Source organism: Puma concolor, chromosome B3 (genome assembly GCF_028749965.1).
Source record: "Puma concolor isolate L17-30 chromosome B3, mPumCon1.1.hap2, whole genome shotgun sequence".
NCBI lineage: Eukaryota > Metazoa > Chordata > Mammalia > Carnivora > Felidae > Puma > Puma concolor.
In genome coordinates, this window is record NC_141672.1 from 28,922,324 (window position 1) to 28,947,217 (window position 24,894).

At 46.0% G+C, this 24,894-nt stretch overlaps 1 long non-coding RNA gene across 1 annotated transcript; it reads left to right on the top strand.

The window, feature by feature from the left end:
- The first annotated feature begins 533 nt into the window (after window positions 1-533).
- On the top strand, window positions 534-24,894 carry LOC147579837 (uncharacterized). The gene is made up of 3 exons (XR_015252195.1): window positions 534-616; window positions 3,330-3,482; window positions 23,321-24,894. It is a non-coding gene; the product is annotated as an uncharacterized LOC147579837 (long non-coding RNA).

Below are 24,894 nucleotides of genomic sequence, written 5' to 3' on the forward strand. Positions count from 1 at the left end.
CATGACTCTTTAGGTTTTGAATCTGACCACTTAGTTCTATAGCAGCTTTGGTCTCCAAAGGGACGGGAAGAGTGATGGTTGATTTGGTTTCATTCTCCTGAAGAAGGCACAGTAGTGCCCTGTCCTGGGTGGGTGGCTCCAGAGCGGGACTCGGCTCACATCTTGCAGAAGCCAGCTGTCATCTGCGTCCGAGACTCATTGACAACACTAGCTTGTCTCGAGCCTGACTCTGGGCTCAGGAGGAAATGGCTCCCCCTCCCCTCCTGGATGCTGTCTGTCTTCAATGCAGTTCAGCAAACCTCCTGACTTCTCCTGGCTTCTCCTGTCTGGGTCATGATGATGGCTCTGTAGCCGCACATCCTATCAGCTCGCCTCTGGAAAGGCGAGAGGAAGCAGATCTGGTTTATCCAAATCTCTCCCTTCTCTGGTAGGCTAAATCCCTGCAGCCCCTGGCACATCCTCCACCCCTACACACCCCCAACCCCCCCCCCCACACACACACACACACCTCAGCTTCCCACCAGAGCTTGCCTGTGCTTCCTCAGCAGAAACAAGGCCCAAAGAGCTACCAGAGCCTCTCCCAGACTGTGGCTGCTGAGAACTGTCTCCTCACAAGGTAGGTAAAGCAAAGAGCTGGGGTAGGGAATAAGGCAGCAGAATGAACGTAGGAGAAAATCCTCCCGGCCTGACTTGCCATGTGACCTTGGATGAATCATTTAGCCTTTTTTAGTTGAATATCTCATAGAGGTGGTGCATGAACAAAAGGAGATGATGGGTGTGCACATGGTAGCTGGGAAATACAAAAGCTACTCACGCTCAGGATAATATCACAGGCTAGTGTGGAGGGCTGGCAATTCATCCTTTGGATTTTCCTGCTTAGTTCCTATTGACTTGATGAGCTGGACACACATAGGAAAACCCACAGGAAAAACCAAGGTCCTGGATTTGATCACTCTAAGAACAAGTTTAAGATTTGGCCACAAAGCAGATGTTTAATGCAGCCGGCTCTCCAGCAATGTTTGCTTAGTCCCGAGGGTATAGAAGGCTAGGCAACCTCTCCCTCTGTCATCCTGATCACTACTCAGTCTAGTTGACTCCATATGGGCAAGACAGCATGTTTTCCTTCAACTCACACTTACTGAGGCCCTATTTTGTGCCTGGCGTGGTAAGAATGAGTAAGACAAGGTCCCTGCCTTCGGGAAGCAGGGGGAGAGGCACGCAGCAAACCATCGCTGTGATACGGTGTGACAATACCAGTCACAGGTGGGACAAATGCCAGTCACAGGCAACCAGAAGGAAGAAGGACTTGGTCTGGAAGAGGCAGAGCCAGGTCAGGCTTCTGTTAGGAGCCAGACTGGAAACGGAGTTGTCTAACACTGCACTCTCGATCTTTATTCATCCCTCACTCACCCTTCTCTCATTCAGCCAGCAAACATGTCCCTGCCCTTTGTCTTCTGAGACTTTTTGAAATATTTATTGTAGTGAATTGACCTCCTCCTGAACTGCTGGTTAACTTGTTTTTACCTAAAGTTCCTCTCACTTAATTGACTCTAAAACTAAGTAAGCATATTTGGTTATGCCCTGACCGGGCACCCAGTGTATATACATACCCAGCTAAAATGATCTGTTTGGACTTTAGAATCTTGGCCACCACTTCCCAACCTATCTGACCTACTTCTCCTTTCCATCTATGCTCCAGCCATTCTGGTCTCCTTTCAGTTCCTCATATTGGCTGAGTTCCCCTCCCTCAGCCACGGGACTCTTACACATGGCTGTTCCCTCTGCGCGGAAAGCTCCTCTCACTTCGTCCACGTTCATTTAGTTAACCCCGACTCATCCTTCACATTTCTGCCGCAGGGAAGCCCTCCCCGACCACCTGCCCCTGATCAGGTCAAGTGCTTTGGTCTACATCCTCAGAGCCCCCTGTCCTCTCCCCTCATGGCACAGTTCAGAGTTACATACTGTAACGATTCTTTGATTAAATGTCTGTCCCTCTGGGGGAGGGAACATTTTCCATTTTGCTCATCACTGTATTCCCAGTGTCTAAAACAGCTCTCAGTCCAAGGAGCAGGTGGCCAATAAATATTTTTTATATGAGTTAGCTAACGGAACGGTAAATGATTTTTTTGGCCACTATGTGTTTGCCTTGGGCCTAAATTTGGTTGTGTGTCCAAAACCAAAAACAAATAGCAAATACAGGGGCCAGAACCAAATGGACAGCCTCCCCTGAGAAAGACGTAAAAAGAAGGGATGTCCCAGAACTAAGAGGCTCTCCAAGCTTGTAGAAGTGGGGAGCCAAGGGAGGAAAAATGGAAAGATTGGAGCCACCTGGCAAGGGCAGACCTAGCAGGTGGCCTGGGAAGGAGGGAGAATTAAATATCTACTACCTTGATTCTCAGTACTTGTGTACTTTGGGTGCTGGGCTACGAAAGACAGGATTACTGTCTCATTTTCCTACTTCTTCAGTTATAACTAGACTTTAATAATTGCGGGATTGGGGGAGAAGAGAATCATTTTATATTGAAACCAATACTGATACAGAGTAGAATATAAATTTCATATGATTATAAAAACACATGAGATTTGAAAGACATTAATGACTTTAGTGATCTTTCCGTGAAAGAGTCTGAGAAGCGTTAATACCTCAAAGAACTATATTCCACAGGATTCTGTATGATTGAAGTTTGATAAATCCGATATCACACATGCATGGAGGGTATACTCTTTAGAAGATTTTTGTCGTGCTTTTGTACCGCTTACCACTCCTGCAAAGCACCAAGCACAGTGCCCTACAGTTGTACATTAAGTGTTGAACTGAGGGGCCCCTGGGTGGCTCAGTCGGTTAAGCTTCAGCTCAGGTCATGATCTCACGGTCTGTGACTCTGAGACCCACATGGGGCTCTCTGCTGTCAGCACAGAGCCTGCTTCAGGCCCTCTGCCCCCCTCTCCCTCTGCCCCTCCCCCACTCGCGCTCACTCTCAAACATAAATAGACGTTAAGTGTTGAACTGCATCCATAGCAAACAACTTACTCTCAGTGCAGTCTGTAAATTGGTCATTGGATTTTATTATCAAGATTGCTCTGCCTACCCACTCCTCCAGAGAGAGTTGGGGCCACTTCTGTGTCTCTCTGGAGAGGATCTAGATAAAGAGGCTCCGTGGGGTGTTGTGTCTAAGCTCTTCCACGAAGGAATAGTGGGGGGGCCGATAGGGAGGTAGCAAGACAGAGATGAAAAGCAGAAAGTACAAAGAGAATTTAACTTCCTGCATTGCTCATAAAGAAATTAGTCTGCGTGTCTCCATTATCATCTGTGTTTGCTTTGACTCCAGGAGAAACCGGGAGCTCCTTGAAGACAGGGCTGTGCCTGTTTTTAACACTTGGCATCTTGAAACCATGCATGGTGAATACTTGCCCAGTGTCCGGCCCAGGGAATCTTTGAGACGAGAGTAGATGGAAAACCCTGAAGAACAAAATTCTCAAAGGTAGGCGGTAGGAAGCAGGAAGTGGGAAGAGCCCGTGTCTGAAGAAGGCTGGTGGGTCCTTTCTCTTCCCTCGTAATCTACCTAACAAAGGAGTGCGCTGAGCCTGGGGAACAACCACTGGTGATCCTAGCGGGCAATTATTGGGATTGGTTCTCAGCAGGGGCTGAGATGAAGGAGACAGTGTTCTCAGACTTAATCGCTGCTTTTTAACTCCCCCGACATCATTTCTAATGGTCCCTGGCTGGTGCCACTCAGAGCCTCCACCCCCAAACCCCTGACTCTGCCTACCTGAGCAAATTCTTCCCAGCTGCTCAGGAGCTCTGACTCTCTCGGATCCGTGGCTGCCCCCACGCTTTCTAATGCATCTGAGCCTGTTCATTTGGTTTTCAGGGAAGGGGAAAGAGCGAGGTTGCATCTCTGCAGTCTGGATACTGTTTCTAGAACGTATCAGATCAACTAGCCCAGAACCAGCAGTCTAATGAAAGGACCAGACCCACTGGCAAAAGGTAGCAAGACAAGAGTCCTGATTGAGGAATGCTTGGAGGTGCCAGCAGGCAGTGATGCGGTTTGGAAGGAGCAGGCCAGGCTGCAACCTTGTCAGGAAAGGGCTGGAAATAAGCCAAATAGGACAGAATGGAAAAACAAGAATCATCTGTGGTTTAAAAAAAAAAAAAAAAAGTAGGGTGGGGGGAGAGTCAAGGGCATGAGACTTGTTGCCAGAGAAGTTAGAGATGAGGACAAGAACTGGGCAACACTCTTCTCCACTCCCTCTTGACTGCATTTTCTCCTTTTCTCATAACCTCCATGATAAATCACTGCAAACTGTAACCGCTCTGGCTGTACCCACTTGAAATTGCAATCCGGAGGCCCTAAGATTGCCATTCAGGGACTGTCTTTGTCACGAAAAACAGAATTCTTGTTTATTTTGGTAAATTAATTGCTGGCAGAGAGGGATTTTAATTTTCCAACCAGAACAATTGCAGGCTTGGAAAGAAATTACAGGGTTGGAAAGCACCTAAAGGTTCCCCTGGGTTAAATTGCCAGATCTAGGGACGCCTGGGTGGCTCAGTCGGTGAAGTGGCTGACTCTTGATATCAACTCAGGTGGTGATCTCACAGTCATAAGATTGAGCCCCGCGTCAGGTTCCACACTGAGTGTGGGGTGTGCTTGGGATTCTCTCTCTCTCCCTCTTTCTGCCCTTCCCCTGCTCATTCTCTCTCTCTGCTCATTCTCTCTCTCTCTCTTTCTCAAAATAAATAAACTTAAAAAAGAAGAAGAAGAACAAGAACAAGAACAAGAATAGGAAAAGGATGCCCTGTGGCCACATTTCAGTGAAAAGGCTCTGAGAAGTCTCACTGTCATAAAACTAACCTTGGCCTCTGCACCTGATGCTGTCCTGCCATCTTCCCCAACACCAAACCTGACCTGATCGTGTTCCTACATAATGAGTCTGCCAGTCAGCCAGTGACCTGTACCCATCCCACCACGGGGAACCAATGGCTACAGTCCCTCTGGGAAGGATGGCTCTCACGGGACTTACCGGAACCCACAGACACACACCTCACATGTACACATGCTACAGGGATTCCAATCCTGTTTTAGTCTAGAAATAGAAGGGAGGTCAAGATTTCAGTGAAGCTATTTGGAGAAGGTTCCCTGGCAGGGGGATATCCGGCCAAGTATTCAGAGGATATTTTCTTGATTTAGAAGAGAGAAAGGAGAGTGCATTTCGGGTGGAGGGGAGGGGTAGCTTGGAGGCCGTGGAGGCCAGAGGAAGTAGAAAGCCGATTGCTTACAGAGGGGCCCCGGCAGGGTTGGCGCCTGGGGTGGCCGGGTCAGTGAGAAGCAGGCGGGCCTGTGCCAGTCCTTGATGAGTAACTTGGGCTTGATGTGGGACGCACACCTCAACACACAGCAGGCCTCCAAGCAGAGAGGGATGAAGATTCCAGCCGAAGTGTGTGGGATGAGCTGGAGCTGGGAGACTGGAGCAGGGAATTCAATCAGGAATTTCTCCTTATTGGGAGCTCAGCACCAGAAGCTGGACCGGGGTAAAGGCTGGGAAAGATAGGGTGTGGGAGGAGGTTGCCTTTGGGAAGGAAGGAAGCTCGAAGGAGGCTTCACTGGCAAGAGCAGGAGGAAGAAGAACCCAGAAGAAGCAGGGACCTGTTAGCTAGACCCCAGCCCTCTGGCCGTGGAAGAATACCTCTAAAGCGGTTTTCATAATTAAAAAGGAAGACTTTCACATCTGTAATCTGGTTTGATCACAACACCTCTGTGGTGTAGGCAGGGTCAAAGGTTATCTCCATATAATAAGAAAGGGAATGGAGGTCCATAATGGTTAAAGTAACTTGTCCAAGGTCCCAGTCATACCCTCTTCCTCTCATAAGACAGGCCAAGAGGAAGAATGAGAAGTTTGGTGGGCCGGACTTCCCTCTCCACGGAGGGCCTTCCTGACTTGCCAATGACCTTGTTCCCTGGGCTCCACTGGGTGAGCACCCCACGCTGGCATCCAGGTCCCAGGACGCTAGGCTCCTAGATCTCCCTTAGGACCTCCAACAAAGGCCTGCCGTGCCCTCCTACCTGAGGACAGACAGGACAGAGGGATCCTGACTCCACTTGGTCTCTGAGCTCTCCCTGCCTCAAGGCTCCTTACCAGCTGCACATCACCTTGCTTCTCCGCTAGGCCCACCTGGGGGTTGGATCATCTTCTGGTCAGCCCCTCCCGATCTACCTCCTACAGCCCTGCAAGGGCCTCCCCTCGACCCCTCCCCGTCCTTTGTTGGGCACTTCACTTTCTCCTATTGGAAAAGACAACTGGCTGGATGGGCGCTTGCCCAGTGTTTTATTGCTCAGATAGGGGATTTTTATATCAGTCCTGATAAGAGACTGTTGAGGGGCTATTCTTGCCACCTGCTGCAAGAAGCAATTTCATTCCGCCTCCTCAAGTCTGCATGCGCTTGGGGAACTGAGCTGCCCTTTGTCTGAGAGGCGTCCTTTCAGGAAGTTCAATATCCAGAATTGATAAAAACGACTCAACCCTGATAGAAGGGGTAGGAGAGCTCTGTCAATCCGTCACTTCCCTTCCTTCCAAATCAAGCCCGGTGGCAGCACCTTCTTTATGGGGGCGGGATGGAGGGGTGCGAAGCGGTGGTCGACGTAGTAGTGGGGGTCCATGAAGGTGGCTGAAAACTGCTTATCTGGTCCCTTTTTCCAAATGAAGAAACTGAGACTAGGAAGGGAAGTGCCTTTTCCAAGATCATGCAGAGTTCCTGCGGGGCCCGTGCCTTGATCTATGGACCGAGTGGACCCGCTCGCATCCTCTCCTCTGGGGGCCTCTGCTTCATTCGCGCTTGGATGCATTCGCCACCACCCCCCCATTGTGCCACTATCGGTGGAGCTCCGTGCCCACCGCCGCGCTGGCCACAGACGCAGCCCGCCGTGGGCCCTGCTCCTTACCGTCAGTGCCACCTTCTCAGCAAACCTGAGCAAATTTTTCCCACCCCAGCACAAGCCCCCACCCTGCCTGTCACTCAGGCTCCCAGCAGCCAGAGCTAAAGATAGAATTGAGGGCAGCGTTTTAAGTCAGCAGTGAGCAGACCTGGCTGGCCGAGTGGGGAGGGGTAGCCAAGCAGAGTTAGGAGACCTCCTCGAGCAGCAGCCGAGTGTGTTTTCTCTGACAGTGGCCCATTCCCATGAGACTGGCAATGAGTGTTGCTGGCCTTCCTCCTCCTGCGGACTGAACCCTGGACAGGGCAGGTGGAGCCTGAGCCTCACATCTCGCTCCAGATGCCAGCCTTCCCTGGGCCTCACGTATATTCTCCTGGCTTTCTCTCCTCGGGCCCCACTGCTTTGCTGACCCTGGGGCTTTGGTTATTGCCACAGCCAGTGAAGCCCCCACTTCCACAGCTCTGTTCTGTCCTCGTGCCGTGTTCACAGGTTAGCATTGGGGTCAGGGGAAATGGAGAGATGAGGCCCAAGGTTGGGGAGGTCAGGCCCTCTGCTGAGAGCCCACAGGGCTTCCGTCCTGAGGGATTCTGCTGGCCGGTAGAACCTGGATATGGCCTCCAGAACTTTGTGGAGGGTGAGGTCACCAGCAGACCCCACCCATCTGGATTTCTTCTGCCTGTCTTCAGGCCGCCTGCTTCTCTGCTGCTCCGTAGTAATAGGCCAGCTGATGTGCACAAGCATCATGCTTGCAGGGCAGGGAAGGGAGTGGTGTGGGGGAGGAGAGAAACCTGGATTTGTCCCCACTCCCAGCTGAAGCTCTCCACTCTCCAGGCACGGTGCGCTGTAGGCGGTGGAGGACCCATGGGGAGAAAAGCAGGAAGACAGATAGGATGAGCCACCTTGAGTCACTCACCCTTCCCCGGAAGTGCAGAAGGAGAATGAAACTGCCTCCCCTTGCACCTGAGCCTGAATGGGGTGTTACCTCGGCACCTCACCAACACCACCACAGCATCAGATGAAGTGACAGAGATGCCACCCACAACCCTCCAGATGGCTGGTGTGCCAGTGTCAGCCATACTCTCTAAATCAAAGGGTTTGGCAATGCCCAAGGAGGGTCAGGCTGGAGAACTGGGGCGGAAGGGGGACAGCCCTGCCTGACATTGACCTCCTTCCGCCCACAGTGGCAAAGCGGGGACTACCACTCCAAGAACCTGCTTTCCAGGGACAGAAATAGTCTGGGAGGGTGGGGTGCGGGGGCTGGGACTGCCACATGCTGCTTTTCCATGGGCATTCTGGGTAAGAATAATAATGAGGCTATTAATAACTTCTTACCTCTGTATAAGTCTTAAAGACCTTTCTCTAGATGTTTTTACCGCCTGCACACCCATGATCTCATTTGATTTTCAAGTCACCTCTGTGAAACTGTGGGGGCATCACCCCCATCTGACAGATAAGGAAACTGAGGCATGGGGAAAGGATAGTCATGTGATAATCAGTCATACATGTGACTGAACAGGACAAGAACCCAGATCTCTCTGGGTCATCTCTTCAATTGGCCCATTGGAATAGGGTTCCAAAAAGACAGGGTTTTCTCCTGAGCTACATTGAAGTCACCTTTGGGGGGAGCACATTTGGATGTAGTTCAAAGTCCCCCAAGGCCTTTGTCCCCTACATCAATAAGTCAAGACTGATCTACCCAGCGCTTCTCTATCTATTCTCTGTGCCAGGTCCCAGAGACAGACAGCAACGAAACAATTCTTGCCATCAAGGAGCTCACAGTTTGATGAAAAAAGAGAGACAAATGCTTAGGCCATCTCAGTACCACAGGGTTCATTTAAGGACCAAGGCAGCACAGGGCATTGTGGAGCACAGAAGAGGAACCCTAAGCCAGCCTGGGGGTAGCAGAGAGGGCTTCCTGAAGGAGGTGATGCTCCAACCAGCCCCTTAGCCGAGGTTACTCTCCCTGGTGGTGCTCCTCTCCTAAATACCAAGCCACACCCATCCTTACTCCACTCCTGCCTGCCTAGAACGCCAGCCTCTGGCCTCTTTCAAGGACTGCTACAACCAAGTGGCAGTATCTAGTCTGCAGGCCAGAACGAACCTGTCCTGTAGCCCAGGGGCTGCCGCGATCATACTCCACTGCTGGAAATGGACAGGATATGGGTTCTGCGCTCAGCTCCACCTGGACTTGCCTCTCATTCAGCCACGGAAAGTAGAGATCCTGGGGTGTGGCAGGCTACCCAATCCACCACCTGCCCACCCTCAGCCTGGTCTATGCAGGAATCATCCTGGATGTGCAAAATCCTAACCTACTTAAAAAAAAAAAAAATCTGCTGATCAGACTCCACATTGCTCTAGCTAATTCCTGGCATTTAACGTTTCTCTGTCTCCAACCTGGATCTGTCATTTCTGTCATTATGAAAACTGAGCCTGTTCTTATTTGGTCCATGGGGAAGACAGAGCTATTGGTCATATTTCTCAAGACAAGAGGCCTCGGCAGACTTAAAAACAGTAATCGAATCACCCCTCACGCTTCTCCATCTGTGGTTGATGAATTTCACTTGCTCCCCATGTTAATTTATGGCTTTACCCTTTACCCTTCAGGTCTCTCCCCACCTCCTTGGGTTGAGGGATCCAAAACTGGGCAAAGAGTAGCCCAGATGTGCTGATCTAAATCGATGGGAGTGGGAAGAGGGCAGGGACCATGGGACTTTCTGTAGGGTTGACAAGGAGAGCGCAGGGGCACAGGGAGTGTGGGAGATGAGGTTGACAGAGGCCAGATGCTATTCAAAGCAGGGATCCCCGGCAGAGCCCTGAGGTGAAGCAACCCTAAGGGATGGGTGGATAGGTGAAGAGAAGTATGTGAATACAACCAAGGAGAAGCCAAAAGGTAAAGGGAATCAGGACCTTATGATATCACAGGAGCCAAAAAAGAAAGTGTGAAGGAAGGAGGGCTCAACATGGTGCAATGTTCCAGAGCCTTCCTAAGATAAGGGCTGAGAAGAAGCCATTAGATTTCAGACTAAGGAAGTCACTGGGGACTCAGTAAGAACAGTCTAAGTGAAGAGGTGAGAGCACAGGGTGGACACAACCAATAGGCACAACTCTTTGAATTGGTCTGCTGTGAAGTGGGGTGTGGTAGCCAGCCTCCAGGATGGCCTCCAGTGACCCCACCTCCTAGTAGTTTCACCCTTGTCAGTCCCCTCCCACATGATACCAGGGTGGTCTGTGGGACCAATAGAATACAGCAGAAGTGATAGAATGTCACTTCCAAGAGTAGAGTACAAAATACTTTGTAGCTTCCTGTTCAGCTGCTTCCTCTCAGAGCACTCGCTTTGGGGAAGCTAGCTGCCTTGTCATGAGGAGTGGAAGCCACCTGCCAAGAGCCATATGACTGAAGCATGGTGGAAGCAGATCCTCTAGCCCAGGTCAGACCTTCAGATAATTGCTGCCCCATCTTGACTACGGCCTCATGAGAGACGTGAGCCATCTTGCTTAGCTGATCCCATTCCTGACCCTCAGAAACTGTGTATCAGAAATGATAAATGTTTATTACTTTATGTTTGTTATTCTAAGCTTCCAAATGTTGGGGGATATTTGTTGCATGAGCAATAGATAATGAATACAGGGATTGAAATAAGGATATGGGGTTAAGGGAGAGGATTTGTTTTGTTTTGTTTTGTTTTTAAAGAGTGGATCCCAAACATGTTTAAATGCTAATGAGAAGCAAGTAGAGAGGAGGAACTGTAAACTTAGGGAGAAATGCATGGAAAATCAATTAAATGAGATTTTCTAGAAGGTGGTCAGGGAGAGGGTCCAAAGCACTTGAAGGGATTAGCCTAAATTCTTAGGAGAGATATCTGGACCCCTGTCTCTCCTCTTGTGACCAGAGAGCGAAAAAGGAAAGGATAAAATCTGTTTGAAGGCAGGATGTTGACAGGATTTCTGCCAAATGACTCTTACTTCCTCCTAAAGTTATCTATGGAGAATGTGTGTGTTTGGGGAGGTGGGGGGGAACATGTTGGGAAAGGTGGTATCTTGAGAATGAGAAGGTCTGAAATAGCTGATGTTGGGCTCTAGGGAGAGAGCAGACAAAGGCAGGGAAGAAAATTCTGGGCCACTTTGAAGGCACACTTGTGATGGAGGCTATAATTGTATAGTCCCCTCAGTCTGCAGCTGTGTGATTTTTTTTTTTTCCCCACAACACCCAGTACTCTAGATAGTGCAGAGAAAGTGCAGAGAAGGCAAATAATTGAATTAACTTTGGGCTGGGGCTTTGCCAAAAGAGTGTCATGAAAAGATAAGGGGGCAATGGACGTGAGGCTGTTAGAAGAAATAGAATAGGGATTCCAGGCTGGAGGGATAAATGCAAGGGGTTGATACAGGGAGAAAATTAAAGGCTAAGGAATCAGAGGAGCAATGATATCACAAGACAGTTGCAGGAAAGGCTGTGGAGAGCACAAAGGGAATGGGATCATGGCCAGCCCGTAGGACATTGATATTTAACATTACAGAGGTAGGGGCAGTTCCAAGATGACTAGGTTCAGGAGGTGGCTCTGGAGTTGGGGGAGGGGGGACTACAATGGAAAAACCAAGGTCTTGAGGAGGTAGTCCATGTAAATGTGATGTCATTCCATGAATGAGGTGGAGCCATGATAGCATCAAAGCCGAGGAAAGCAGGTGGCAGGAACCCACCGGAGCTGGTTTTCAGGAGAGAGGGTGGTGTTCAGTGGTTTGTTGAACTCAGGTCACCATCCCATCTCCTGAGCCCAAGCGCTGAGAGAGAACGGTAGTTTCCACCTAGGATGGCCCAAAGGGAAGCTGTGCCCCTTAGGGAAGAGTCATAGTGCATCAGGCCATGGAGGTGAAGGGGAGGGAGAACCCAGGGGCCCAGGGGAAATTTTGGAGGGAGAGGGGCTATGGGAGGTCAGAAGGGGAAGCTCAGAGTGCAGTGGGTCTAAGAGTAATGAAGAGTCTAGCTGGCAGAAGGAGCTATATATCCTGGGGCCTGGTAGATTTCCCTGGCTGTAGTTTTCAAAGGAATCTGCCCATGCAGTGAGCTATTGGGGATGGGGGGACTGGAGCCTTTCTGAAGGGGTCAGCAACAACCCTGATCGCTCTTCGTACTTCTGAGGGAGCCCTGGTCCATGTGCACAGGCTGGCACCATGACTCAGCCCGTTTAGGAATGAGCAGTGGCCTTTGGTGGCTGGAGGCAAAGAGTTAGCTGAGGCTTGGATAATTACGCTAGCTCCCTGGAAGGGGCTACAGGGTCACACACAGGCTCCCGGACAGAGTCTGGCCCTGTGGCCTGAGGATACCAGGTGTGGTTTGGTTTGGAAGGTGATCTGGCCTGGGGTTAGCAGAGAGAACAAATCCTTGCTAGGCTCTCAGGCTTAGACCCCGTGTTCGAAAGTTGGTTCATGTGACACACCATCCTTTTCTTAGGTGGCCCCATTTCCTGCTGGCTTATGTCCATTATCAGCCTGCTTGCCAACACTCTGATCCTGAGGCCTCTCCCCACCAAGCCCCTTTCCCTGTGGAGACCCCCCCAGCCAGCTGGGAAAACTCTTCTGCTCTCAGAGCTCCACTGGGACTGTTTCAGATAACTTCCCCACCTGGCCTTCCATTCCGTCTTTCAAGATGCTGCCTATGCCGCACGCACACTCCCACACTGCCCACCCGTCCGACCATCAGGTGAGGTGGAACAGGTGTACTTCCCAGCACTGAGGCAAGTGGAGAAAACAGGCAGAGCTGTCTGGGCTCCGATTTCTGAGTCTGGGACTCCTTATCCATAGACCGGGGCTAATCATATCTGCTTACCTACTTCAGAGTAGTCACGTGAACGTCAATGAGATGATGTATGTATAAAATTTTTGTTAACAGAACTGTTCGAAAGTGCCCATGTAATCACTTTCTGGGTACAAAGGAGAGCCAGCATTATGGCTTTCTGGTTTCCTGATAGTAACTGGCATTCACATAGCACTTTCTAATGCACAAAGCACTTCCAGAAACATACTGAAATGCAAGCATATTCGCAAGTGCCTAACGTGGAGCCAAACATACAAAATACACTCAGCAAATGATAGCTGTTACTTTCTCGCTTGGCCACCACAGCTCCATGTCATAAATGAGAGGACTGAGGCTTAGAGAGGGTAATGAACCTGTCCAAAACTCCCGGAATTAGTTCTGACACTGAGTCTTCTGGTTCCAAATCTTGGACCCTTTAAGCAGCATCACTGCAGGAGGCTGTAGCCCTGTTTCCTCAAAGATCAAAGAGTGCATTGCTTTGGACCTCTCTTCTGCCCCATTCTGCAGGACAACCCTGATAAGGAACCTACAGAAAACCCAAATCCAGGAACGAGGGGAGGAAGAGGGTGTAGGAAGATGAGAAAGGAAGAAAATAAACAACCCAGCTGAAGACAGCCAGAGAAGGAACTGTGACCAGTGAGGCAGAGAGCTGATGGATGACAATGTCTCTGGAGGAGGAAAGGCAGGGCCCAAAGGATGGAGAGAACGTGCCAGAGGCCCAGGGAGGGGCTGGAAGAGCAGTTCTTGGTGAATCAGGCGTGCAAAGAGCTCTGTGTTCCTTCTCAGTACAGGGTATTGGTGGTTTATTGACCCAAGGCATGGGAGAAGGTGGCTAGGGAGAACTCCACTTGGGGGTGGCTGGGGGCAGGGGGGAGGCAGGGGCTATGGGCAAAGGTGAGAAGGGAGGCCCTGCAGAGAAAGGTGAGGGAGAGCCAATGTGAAATGGGGAGGCAGGGAGGAGGGAGGCAGGGATGACACCTTGTGGAGCAGCAGAGGGCACTGACCCAACACCAAGCCTGATGACCTGAGGTCACCTGGGATCTTTCAGGCAACTAGGAATGACCAGCCATTCCACACTGCCCTCCCTGTGCCACATATCTCTGAAGGCCTTGGACACCTTGGCCCTACTCACAAGCCCACACTGGCCCTAGATACTTAGCATGCATCGGGCAACATCCAGACGATTGCAACAAAATTAGCCAATTTCCAAAACCCATTAAATACGCCTCCTGATAGCATCTCTCTCAGGGCCATTTTCAAAAGCGTGAAACGCCTGGGGAGGCTTCACAGTGACTAGTTCTGGGCCATCCTCTCCTCCCCTCAGCCTGATTTCATGGACTAAGTGGTGGCTGTTGGTGGCTCACGCAGGGGCATAGCCTTGGCTCCTGGAATCCTGCAGCCAGGACTCTCAGTGCCTCCTGGGGGAGTCTAATTGCAGTCACCCAGCCCTGACTGATGAACACTGCAGTGTACCAGCTGCTGGACTGTGGGTCCCAGCTCCAACCCAGCAAGAAATTGATGGCATGACCCCCAACCCCCACCCCCGAGCTCCAGTGACCCTTCTTATAAGATGGAAGCAAAATGAATACATAACTGATTGGGGAAAGGAAATGGAATCAAGAAAAGCATAGAGTTGAAAAAGATCCTCTAAATTACCTAGTCTACCTCCCTCACTTTATGTGTAAGAAACCCAAGGCCCAGAGAGGAGATGTGACTGTCCAATGTCACACAGCTAGTTAGCAGCAGAGCCAGGACAAGAAGCCAGGCCTCTAACTCTGAGGTTTCTGCTGTCCCCAGGGTTCAGTCTGGTGAAGGGTGCTGGGATCGGGTATGGTATAACCATCAGACTTCTAGAAAACAGTGGAACTGAAGTCTAATGATGTGGGTCCAAACCCTGATCTTGGCCCTTAATAGCTGTGTAAGCTTGGCAAGTTGTTTAACCTTGTTTGCCACAATTGCCTCATCTATATAATGGGGGGGAGGGGGGGGCGGGGAATGGCATCTTCTACATGGAATTTTGTGATCATATAAGAAGATCGTATTTTCCTGGCACGTGATAGGTACTAAAATTTTCTTTTCCCACACCACACTTTCACCCTCCTTTCTCCCCTGAGCAAAAAAAAATTCTACCTTTTACTTGACTATAAATTCCTTGAGGGAAAGGACAGCTTTATTCATCTCTGTAGTCTTAATGGCTGGCACATAGTAGGGCCTCAAGAGAAGATTCTGTCCTTTGTGGGGCTATCACTGCAGTTTTCTCATCAGGAATGTTCTCAGGCAGGGTAGAGAAGGAAGAGAAAAGGGGACATGGGCTGTATTATAGGGTGAGAGGTGGCCACGCCTCCTCTCTTGACATCTGAAGTCAGTGATACTGGCAGTGACCGACATCTGGGGAGCTGCTCCCTGCTGGCATGGGGTTGGGGCAGCCAGGTCATCTACTGAAAAGAATCACGTCCCCTTCCTGAAGAAAAGCACCAGAGAGCAACTCAATTCAGCCACTGATGCAGGAGGGAGAACTGCACGCAGGGAAGGGAACCAAGAAAAGAGCTTGGAACTTCTGATAAAGAAAGACTGAGAAAGGAAGGGCGTCGGGGGTTGGAGGTATAGAGAAGGGATGAGAGGCTAAAGAGGCAGGAAGTCTTAGAAGACAGGTCAGACTGGGGGAAAGGGAGGGCACCAGCATTTTCTGCTTCAATGGGGCACCAGCTCCACATGGGAAGGCGTCGAGAAGGGTAAGTTGTGCCCGACTCCAGGGCAAGTGCAGGGACAGAGCAGGTGTTCTTGGCCAGGCTAGCCTCCTCCCTGGCTCTTTCATCCTAGGCAGAGCACAAAGAATGACAAGAAAGGACAGCCCTGAGTCAGGATGGGGGTGGGGAGTAAAATGTGACGGGAAAATGTGACGTGAAGCTGCAGCTGGGCAATCCCTGGGCTGCCTAGCCAGTAGCTCACAGCCCAGCTGCACATTAGAATCACCGAGGGGACCTTTCAGCCAGTACTGACACTCAGGCCCCGTCCCCCAGAGATCCTGATAGAATTGGTCTGGGGTAGGCTTCAGATATTGGAATTTTGAAAAAGCTCCCTGGGGGATTCTAAGATGCAGCCAGCCGGTCCTTTGTGTCTCTCATTCCCTGGTATGGCCATCCCTAGAGACCACAAGAACGGGTGGGAGTGTGTCACCGTGGGCAGCTCCAAGATTCCTAATTAGAGAACAGAGGAGATTGAGTCACAGCTAGGCTGGGAGTCACGTGGCTCAGCCCCTTGCTTGCTGTGGGCCCTTGGGCAGGTGACTTCGTTGCTCAGGCATTGTCCACTTATTTTTATTGAAGAATAATTGACATACAAAATTGTATTAGTTTCAGATGTACAACATAGTGATGTGATATCTACATACATTACAAAACTGTCACCGCAGACAAGTCGAGTTACTATCTGTGTTAGTTGTTGCAATATTATTGACCGTATTCCCTATTCTGTACATTACGTCCCCATGTCTTATTTATTTTATAACTGGAAGATGATTGTGCCTCTTACTCCCCTTCACCTATTTCATCCATCCCCCCACCTCCCTCCCCTCTGGCAGCCACCACGGTGTGAGGTGTCATCTCTTTAAAGAGAGAGTGAACTAGGGGGGATGATCTCTAAATGCCTTGGACCACTCTCGGGCTCTGATTCTAAGAATGATCTACCTCATGGGGACTGATATGCTTCCCTTTCTTGTCCGCATCCCTCCAAGTTAATAGCTGAGGCTCAGAGAGATGGAGAGGCTTGCTCACTCTGCTTCCTGCCTTTCCATTCCTCACACCACAGAGGGAGGATTCTTCATTTGGCCCCACTTGACCCACCACCTCTCATTCCCCTCCTCTCCAAACACTTGTTTCCTTCTTGCCCTACTTGAAGAGCGGAAGAAATGAGTAATAGGTGAGTGTAGAGGCCAGAGTCCTCCAGGGAAAAAGAAAAGGGGGATGTGTATATATTAACACTTATTTTTTAAAATTGGCTCATGGTGGGTGCGTCTGGGTGGCTCAGTTGGTGAAGCGTCCAGCTTTGGCTCAGGTCATGATCTCATGGTTTGTGAGTTTGAGCCCCACGTCAGGCTCTGTGCTGACAGCTCAGAGCCTGTCATGCTCTCTTTCTCTCTCTCTCAAAAATAAATAAATAAACATTTTTTAAAAATTGGCTCATGGGGCAACTGGGTGGTTCTGTCATTTAAGCGTCCAGCTCTTGATGTTAACTTATGTTCGTGAGGTCAAGCCCTGCGTTGGGCTCTATGCTGACTGCTGACAGGGCAAAGCCTTCTTGGGATTCTCTCTCTCTCTCTGCCCCTCCGCTGCTCTCTCTCTCTTTCAAAATAAATAAGTAAACTTATAAACTAAATAGGGGATCCTGGGTGGCTCAGTTGGTTAAGCACCCGACCTCAGCTCAGGTCATGATCTCACAGTTCGTGAGTTTGAGCCCCACATCAGGCTCTGGCCTGACAACTCAGAGCCTGGAGCCTGCTTTGGATTCTGTATCTCTCTCTCTCTCTCTCTCTCTGTCTCTGCCCCTCCCCTGCTCATGCTCAGTCTGTCTCTCTCTCAAATGAATTACTGATGGATATGAGTGAAATCAACTTTGCATTCCTAGGATAAACTCCACTTGGCCATCATGTATCATCCTACTAATGTACTGTTGGATTTGATTTGCTAAAATTTTATTTAGAATTTTTGCATCTGTATTCATGGGGGATATTGGTCTTTGGTTTTCTTGTAATGTCTTTGTCTGGTTTTGTTATCAGGATAATGCTGGTCCTATAAAATGAATAGGTAAATGTTTCTTTCTCTTCCATGTTCTGAGAGCCCATGTAGAATAAGTAGTGTTTCTTCATTAAATGTTTGATAAAATTTACCAGTGAAGCTGTCTGGGCCTGGAGTTTCCTTTATGGAAAGGTTTTTGTTTTTGTTTTTAAATATAATTTATTGTCAGTTGGCTTACATACAACATCCAGTGCTCATCCCAACAACAGCCCTCCTCAATGCCCATCACCCACTTTCCCCTCTCCCCCACCCCTCCATCAACCCTCAGTTTGTTCTCTGTATTTAAGAGTCTCTTATGGTTGGCCTCCCTCTCTCTCTGTTTGTAATTATTTTTTTCCCTTCCCTTCCCCCATGATCTTCTGTTAAGTTTCTCAAGATCCACATATGAGTGAAAACATATGATATCTGTCTTTCTCTGCCCAACTTATTTCACTTAGCTTAATACCCTCCAGTTCCATCCATGTTGTTGCAAATGGCAGAATTTCATTCTTTCTCTTTGCCAAGTAGTATTCCATCGTATATATAAACCACATCTTCTTTATCTATTCATCAGTTGATGGACATTTAGGCTCTTTCCATAATTTGACTATTGTTGAAAGTGCTGCTATAAACATAGGGGTACCTGTGCCCCTATGCGTCAGCACTCCTGTATCCCTTGGGTAAATTCCTAGCAGTGCTATTACTGGGTCATAGGGTAGTTCTATTTTTAATTTTTTGAGGAAACTCCACACTGTGTGGGAATGTTTTTAACTACAAATTCAACTTCTCTAATAGATACAAGGATATTCATGTTATATGCTTTTCTCATGTTAGTTTTGGTACTTGTGTCTTTTAAGGAAATTCCCCATTTCATGTAAGTTGTCAAATTTATCAGCATAATTATTCATAATATTTCCTTTTTATCCTTTTGATATCTGTAGAATTTGTAGTGATGTTATCTTTTGCATTCCTAATGTTGGTAACTTGTGTCTTTACTCTTTTTTCCCAGTCTGGCCAGAGGTTTATCAATTTTATTGGCGTTCTCAAAGAACCAGCATTTGGTTTCACTGGTTTTCTCTTTTATTGTTGTCTATTTTAGTGGTTTTTGTTCTAATCTTTATTATTTCCTTTCTTCTGCTTATTTTGGATTTAATTTGTCTTCTTTTTCTAGGTGGAATCTGAGGTCATCATTTTGAGACCTTTGTTCATTTCTAATATAGGTGGTTAGTGCTATAAATTTTCTTCTAAGTATTGCTTTAGTGGCCTTCCACAGGTTTTGATATGTTGTGTTGTCATTTTTATTCAGTTCAAAATACTTTCTAATTTTGAATTATTAATACATGTATTATTTTTGACTCATGGATTATTTATAAGTGTGTTGTTTAGTTTTCAAATATTTGATGATTTTCCAGATATATTTCTGTTGCTGATTTCCAATATTGCACTCCATACTAAATCTATTATGGCCAGAAAGCATACTTTATTTTTTAAATATTTTATCATTTTGAGAGAGGGGAAGGGCAAAGAGAGAGAGAGAGAGAGAGAGAATCCCAAGCAGGCTTCACACTGTCGGTACAGAGCCCAATGCATGGCTCAATCCCACCAACCATGAGATCATGACCTGAGCCAAGATAGAGTTCGAAGCTTAACCAACTGAGCCACACAGGTGTCCCCCAAAACATACTTTATATGATTTGAATCCTTTTAAATTTATTGAAGTCACTTTATGATCCAGAATTTGGTCTTTCATGGTAAATGGTCTGTGTGCACGTAAAAGGAATGGATATAGAAAAGGGTATTAAAGTTTCCAACTATGATTATGGGTTTTTCTATTTCTCCTTGCAATTCCATCAGTTTTTGCTTCAGGTGTTTTGAAGCTCTATAATTAAGGTATATAAATGTCTAAGACTTTTATGTCCTCCTGATGAATTAACCCCTTTCTTATTATGAAATAACCTTCATCTCTGTTAATATTCTTTGCTCTGAAATCTGCTCAATATGGCCACTCCAGCATTCTCTTGATTAATGGTAGCACAGTATGTCTTTTTCCATCCTTTTGCTCTTACCTCATATGTGCATTTATCTGTTAAGTGTATTTCTTTAAGCATCATTTAGTTGAGTCGTGTTTTTTTTTTAATCCAATATGATGTTCTCTGCCTTTTAATTGGAGTATTTACATCATTTACATTTAATATGGTTATTAATATAATTGGGCTTAAACTATTATTTTAGTGTTTATTTCCTATTTGCCCCATCTCTTCTGTGTTTCCTTTTTCCTCATTCCTGTCTTGTTTTGGATTATTGGAATATTTTTCTGCTTCTATTTTGTCTCTGTTGGCAGTAACTCTTCTTTGTTACTTTAGTGCTTGCTTTAAGGTGTATAGTTTACATCTTTAACTTATAACAATCTATTTCCAACTGATATTATACCACTTCACATAGAGTATAAGAACCTTACAATAGTATACTTGCATTTCCCAACTGTTGGCCTTTATATTATTAGTGTCATACATTTTACTTATATATATGTTATAAATCACACAATATATTTTTATTATGGTTGTATTCTGTACTTTTAGGTACAATTGTCTATATTTTACCATTAGACCAAGCTCATTACTTGTGTTTTTCAAATTTCTTATACTCTCCTAATCTTTCATCTGCTTAATTTATTAATTGTTGTGCTAAAACTTCCCACTATGATAGTGGATTTTCTGGTTTTTCCTTATAACTTTGTAACTTTTTTGAGGGCTATGTCATTAGGAATATTTTCTCTTTGCTATTATTGTTTGACTAATGGATTAAACTTTCTTTTTAATTTATTTATTTAGGGGCGCCTGGGTGGCGCAGTCGGTTAAGCGTCCGACTTCAGCCAGGTCACGATCTCGCGGTCCGGGAGTTCGAGCCCCGCGTCGGGCTCTGGGCTGATGGCTCGGAGCCTGGAGCCTGTTTCCGATTCTGTGTCTCCCTCTCTCTCTGCCCCTCCCCCGTTCATGCTCTGTCTCTCTCTGTCCCAAAAATAAATAAACGTTGAAAAAAAAAATTAAAAAAAAAAATTTATTTATTTAAATTCAAGTTAGTTAACATACAGTGTAGAACCCAGTGATTCATCGCTTACATATAATACGTAGTGTTTATCCCAACAAATGTCCTCCTTGATGCCCATCACCCATTTATCCCATCCCCCCACCCACCTCCCCTCCAGCAACCCTCACTTTGTTTCCTGTATTTGAGTCATTATGCAGTGACTCCATTTATCTATAATCATACTGTGGGTTTGGGGGTTTTTTTTGCCTTAGATTTCATTTTGACTATTACTATAGCTACAACAGAGTTTTTTATTTAGTGCTTATCTAGCATATTATTTTCCACTTGGTTTGTATTTTTATGTTTTGGGTGTGTCTCTTTTATTTTTTTTAAGTTTATTTATTTATTTTGGGGGGGGGGGAGGGACAGAGAGAGTGAGAGAGAGAGAATCCCAAGGAGGCTCTGCACTGTTAGCGCAGAGCCCAATGTAGGAATCTGTCCCACAAACTGTGAGATCTTAACCTGGGCCAAAATCAAAGAGTCAGTTGTTCAACTGACTGAGTCACCCAGGTGTAACCCCCTTTTTTTAAAAAAATAAAATCTTTATATATAAATAAATAAATAAATAAATAATAAATGACATATAACTGGGTTGTTTTTTTAATCTAGTTTGATAATCCTAACAGATACCATATGTATTTACTCATATGTGGATCCTGAGAAACTTAACAGAAGACCAGGGGGGAAGGGAAGGGAGGACAAAAAGTTACAGAGAGGGAAGAAGGCAAACGATAAGAGACTGTTCAATACTGAGAACAAACTGAGTGTGGATGGGGGTGGGGGAAAGGGTAAAGTGGGTGATGGGCATTGAGGAGGACACCTGTTGGGATGAGCACTGGGTGTTATATGGAAACTAATTTGATAATAAATTATATATATATATATATATATATATATATATATATATATATATATATGAATCCTTTACTGTAGTACTTAATCCATTTATATTTATTGTAATTGCAGTAAACAATATTTGGATTAATTTCTACATTGTAATTTGTACACTACATTTGTCTCATCCTTTCTATCTCTCCTTCCCCCCCCCCCCTTTCTTGACTTCTTTTGCATTATTTGAAATTTTTTTCATTCCATTTGTTTCTGGTACTGGTTTGGAAGATATGTTCTCTATCATTATTCTTTTAATGATTATCTTCAAAAACGTCCACATGCTTAAATGATTGAAATCTATGATAAATCAATATTTTTACCCTCTTCTCAAATCATACAAGAACCTTGGAACACTTAGGCTTTGTCTCCTGAGCCCCGGAAGTCTGTAAAATCTCAAACTTAAGTTTACTAAGATGAGAAGACATCCTCAGGGTGACAGTGAGCTTCAATAGTCTGCTTAATTACTTAGTTCCTTCTTTTACTCTGTAGATTCTTTACTTTCTTGCCAGATCATTGATGGCTTACAATTATTTTACCCCAAAGTTTTAGTTGTTTTCAGTAAATGGGTTTTTTAGTGTATCTAGACTTTCATGTCTCCAGAAATGAAATCTCTCTGAGCCTTAATTTTCTTGTACAGTCAATGGGGATGATAATAATAATTACTTTATAGGGTTGTTTTAAGGAATAAAAATATATAATCAAGCAGATAATATAGTATTCATAAAATATTTGAGCTGGTGTATATATTTGCACGCACACATGTGCGCGCGCGCACACACACACACACACACACACACACACAGGAAGCCAGCTTGTTCTCTGGACTAGCTCATTTTTGTGCAGGTCTTAGAATAAATGTTCTTTCTTCTTTCCTCTTTGATTAATTAAAGAATATCCCATCATTGCAAGCTAAAACTGTTATTATTTGCAACTACTGAATCAGTTAGTATTTTGGAGTTCTTTTATAGTCAAAACAAAATAAAGAAACAAGTTGGTTTCCGAGGCCAACAGAACTCCTGATTTCCTCCCTCCCTCCCTCTCTTCCTTCCTTCCTTCTTTCCTTCCTTCCTCTTTCTTTCTTTCTTTCTTTCCTCCTTTCACATTATTAGAACAGCCTCATTTTTCTCATTTACTGATCTTAAAATAAGTAAAAATTGAACTTATAAATTCCTTCTAATAAATTCTATTTTATCTGTTTGTTTTATTGGAACCTTAATCAGCAATTGATAAATTATATAGGGCCCTAAATGGTATAGGAGTTGAGAGAAGTCAGTGAATTGAAACAGTTCATGAAAACTTCATGAGTTTTGACCGAGATATGCTGAAGGAGAGATGCCCTAGAGGTTGGGACCTTCACAGGGAAATCATCTCTCCCTACCCCTCTCCCCTAACCACAGTTACTAACTTTGTCTGACCCTGACTCTGGGAGCATGTGACTCCTAAAGAAAGTAGCTTTAATCTCTTCCCTTCCCAGCTCTCCTCCAGGTCTCCCTTTCAAGAGGGTTGAGTCCACTTTGTAGTTCTAGAATGTAAGCTTCACTAATGTCATGTGGAAGCTCTAAAATCAAATACCTCGGTCTTTCAAAGAAGTCATATCTTTTTCTCTTCACTCTTAAGTGCTCAATGCAAACATCCCCTTCCCAAGAAAACCTTACCTGAAATTCATTATCACAAAAGATCCCTGTGTTATAGAGTCTTATAACACCATTTTGCAAATCTTAGCCACACTTATCACAGTTGCGATTTTATATTTTCTAGCTTAGATTGTGTCATTGTCTGTGTTCCATGCTAGACTATAAGTCCATCTGTTATTTCTCATAATTGTATTCCAGTACCTAGCACAGCGTCTGGCTCACAGTGAATGCTCAACAAATATTTGCAAAATGAAGGATCAAAAAGCGTAAGTATTACTTTTAAGGTAAGTACTATTATTAACCCCATATTTACATAATAAGGAAATTGAGGCTCAGATAAGTTAAGTAATATGCCTAAGTAAGAAGTGGCTGAGTCAAAGTTTGAACCTGCCTTTCTGATCCAGAACCTGCAATGCTTAAACAGCACTCTGCTTTCCCAAGCAGACCAAACACCAAAACCAGACTAACCAGCAGCTTTCTAAGGACATAAGTTCCCCGTAGCCACATCTGTTTAATCCTGGAAATCAAAACCAGAATCCTAGATATCAGAAAAGGATCCTGGAATCCTAAAGCCGGATGGGACTTAGAAATTCTCGGGTGAGAAGAATCAATCTGTTCAAAGTCACACAGCAAGATGATGGCAGATTTAGGGTAAGAAGTTCAAACTCCAAACTCAGTGCTTTATATGCTGAATTCCATATAGACACCCTGGGCAGCAGCTTAGTGTCCAAGGTCCAAGGTTCAATCTGCCATAAGCAATGACCTTCAAATTTTTTACTGTGGTCAATTTGTGATAGGAGAAAGGGGAATGGAGAGCAAGAGATCCCTGGACCTATCTATTCTCACTTTCCAGGATAAAAGAATTCAGTGCTATCAGTTAAGGGCTATCCTATAAGCACATATAGGGAGATCCCTATACATCTGTTCTAGCCTTAGGAATGGGGCTACACCTTGTTCTTGTTGTTGTTTTTTTAAGTAGGCTCTATATCCAATGTGGGGCTTGAACTCATGACCCTGAGATCAAGAGTCTCTGCTGACCAGGCCAGCCAGGAGCCCAAAATGTGGCTGCTTCAGATTTGAACGATGTACATAACTTGTTCTGTCCCAGGGACTGTACTAAACCACTAAACTCATTAACTGCATTTCTCTTCTAGTATATACAAATCCACAAGAGAGGTGCCATGATTAAACCCACTCTACAGATTTAAAAAATTGAGGCTTGAGTAATTGAGATTGAGTAATTTATCGAGTTGCAGAGTTTATGAGGACAGAGTGGGAACTTGAATCCAAAATGCTCTAGGTCTAGGCTCTTAACCACTATACTAAGCTCCCTCAAAAACAAGCAGTCATGCATACTTGTATTAGTCTAGTAATTGGAAATCCATTCCTTTCACTACTATTTGCCTAGTATATTTATCATTTCATTTCTAAAACTAGTTTAATGGAGTGCCTGGGTGGCTCAGTCAGTTAAGCGTCCGACCTCAGCTCAGGTCATGATCTCACAGTTCGTGAGTTCGAGTCCCACGTCGGGCTCTGGGCTGACAGCTCAGAGCCTGGAGCCTGCTTCAGATTCTGTGTCTCCCTCTATCTGTGCCCCTCCCCTGCTCATACTCTGTCTCTCTCTAAAAATAAATAAAAACATTTTTAAAAATTAAAAAAAATAAAACTAGTTTAATAAGGGGCACCTGGCTGGCTCAGTCAGTAGAGCGTGTAACTCTTGATCTTGAGGTTGTGAATTCAAGCCCCATGTTGGGTGGAAAGATGACTTTAAA